This window comes from Carya illinoinensis, chromosome 5 (assembly GCF_018687715.1).
Source record: "Carya illinoinensis cultivar Pawnee chromosome 5, C.illinoinensisPawnee_v1, whole genome shotgun sequence".
Classification (NCBI taxonomy): Eukaryota; Viridiplantae; Streptophyta; class Magnoliopsida; order Fagales; family Juglandaceae; genus Carya; species Carya illinoinensis.
Window position 1 is genome coordinate 21,881,480 of NC_056756.1, and position 2,500 is coordinate 21,883,979.

The window sequence follows — 2,500 nt, forward strand, 5'->3', positions numbered from 1 at the left end:
GAAGCAAGGTCGACATCATCCGAAAACCACCAAGAGCAACAATGTGCGTAGCACTGGGTGCCATAACACCATCCGCCGTGCACAATCATGTTGCCAAGGAAGCACCCTAACGAATAGGCCCAACCGCCATGGGGTCAACTAGAGCACCGGGGGGCTCGAAAACGTGAGAAAGCCCCTAACATCAACGATTGCCCGCCATCAACAAGCCCATGCGTGGCACGTAGTGCCATCATATCCTTCCCTAGAGCACAAGCTTGTTGCTAGAGAGCAAACGAGAACGTAAGAAACACCCCCCACGTTAACGAGCCCAAAAAATTTCGTTTGTTGGCGTCCAAGTTCAACCCATGGAAGCAAGGCCGACATCATCCGAATGCCACCAAGAGCAACCGTGTGCGTAGCACTGGGTGCCATAACACCATCCGCCGTGCACAGTCATGTTGCCAAGGAAGCACCCTAACGAATAGGCCCAACCGCCATGGGGTCAACTAGAGCACCGGGGGGCTCAAAAACGTGAGAAAATAAGAATCACCCCCACGTTAACAAGCCCAAAAATTTTCGTTTGGTGTGCATCCCGGTTCAACCCATGGAAGCAAGGTCAACATCATCCGAATACCACCAAGAGCAACCGTGTGCGTAGCACTGGGTGCCATAACACCATCCGCCGTGCACAGTCATGTTGCCAAGGAAGTACCCTAACGAATAGGCCCAACCGCCATGGGGTCAACTAGAGCACCGGGGGGCTCAAAAACGTGAGAAAATAAGAATCACCCCCACGTTAACAAGCCCAAAAATTTTCGTTTGGTGTGCATCCCGGTTCAACCCATGGAAACAAGGTCAACATCATCCGAATACCACCAAGAGCAACCGTGTGCATAGCACTGGGTGCCATAACACCATCCGCCGTGCACAGTCATGTTGCCAAGGAAGCACCCTAACGAATAGGCCCAACCGCCATGGGGTCAACTAGAGCACCGGGGGGCTCGAAAATGTGAGAAAGCCCCTAGCATCAACGATTGCCCCCCATCAGCAAGCCCATGCGTGGCACGTAGTGCCACCATATCCTTCCCTAGAGCACAAGCTTGTTGCTAGAGGGCAAACGAGAACGTAAGAATCACCCCCACGTTAACGAGCCCAAAAAATTTCGTTTGGTGGGGCTTGACAATGTGAGAAAGCCCCCAACATCAACGGTTGCCCCCCACCAACAAGCACATGCGTGGCACGTAGTGCCACCATAATCCTTCCCTAGAGCACAAGCTTGTTGCTAGAGAGCAAACGAGAACGTAAGAATCACCCCCACATTAACGAGCCCAAAAAATTTCGTCCCGACGTTTTTGGTGGGGCTCGACAACGTGAGAAAGCCCCCAACATCAACGATTGCCCCCATCAACAAGCCCATGCGTGGCACGTAGTGCCACCATATCCATCCCTAGAGCACAAGCTTGTTGTTAGAAAGCAAACGAGAACGTAAGAATCACCCCCACGTTAACGAGCCCAAAAAATTTCGTCGGGACGTTTTTGGCCGCCGGCGGCCACCACCAACCACCGCGGCCGCCGGCGGTGGAGACGAGTCCCCCCGCCGGTGGCATGGGGGGGGTGGGCACTCGCCTTTTCCATGGGCGCGAGGGGCATGCCCATGTGAGGGGGGCATCATGGACAGCCCTCCTGGCTGCCCATGTTGGGGCCTTGCATGCCCCCCCTAAAGAGCATTTAGAGCCATATCCCAACTGGCAGGAGGAAACATCAATTTTCCGAGCAAACATAAAGGCTTTTTTTATTGAAATACTTTGAATTTGAATGAGATTTTTTGCAGGCATGCTTAGATAAATCATATCTTGAAGTAGGAACAAGCCTTACAATTTTTTGATGTCGGGATTTTTTTTAAAAATTTTTTAGGTTTAAAAATACCGAAAAATCAAAAAAAATTGAAAATGTTCCATTAACGGTAGGTGATTCTTGGAACACATCCAAAATATATTGGAATGAATTTAGGAAACCAATTTGGGTGGTTTCGATCGTCCAAAAGCACGGGAAAAGTGTTTGCCCCCGTGCATGTCAGCGGCAGTGTCAGCGCATGGCCCGTGGGGCTGTCAGGGTCAGGGGGAGGGTCAAGGGGCTGTCAGGGCATGCCATGGTGCCCGTGTGTGGGGGGAACTTAGCCAGCCTCGACACCATGTGCATGCGTGGGCTTGCCACGGTGCCCGTCAGTGGGGGGGAACTTAGCCAGCCTCGACACCATGTGCATGCATGGGCTTGCCACGGTGCCCGTCAGTGGGGGGGAACTTAGCCAGCCTCGACACCATGTGCATGCGTGGGCTTGCCACGGTGCCCGTCAGTGGGGGGGAACTTAGCCAGCCTCGACCCCATGTGCATGCGTGGGCTTGCCACGGTGCCCGTCTGTGGGGGGGAACTTAGCCAGCCTCGACACCATGTGCATGCGTGGGCTTTGCCACGGTGCCCGTCAGTGGGGGGGAACTTAGCCAGCCTCGACCCCATGTGCATG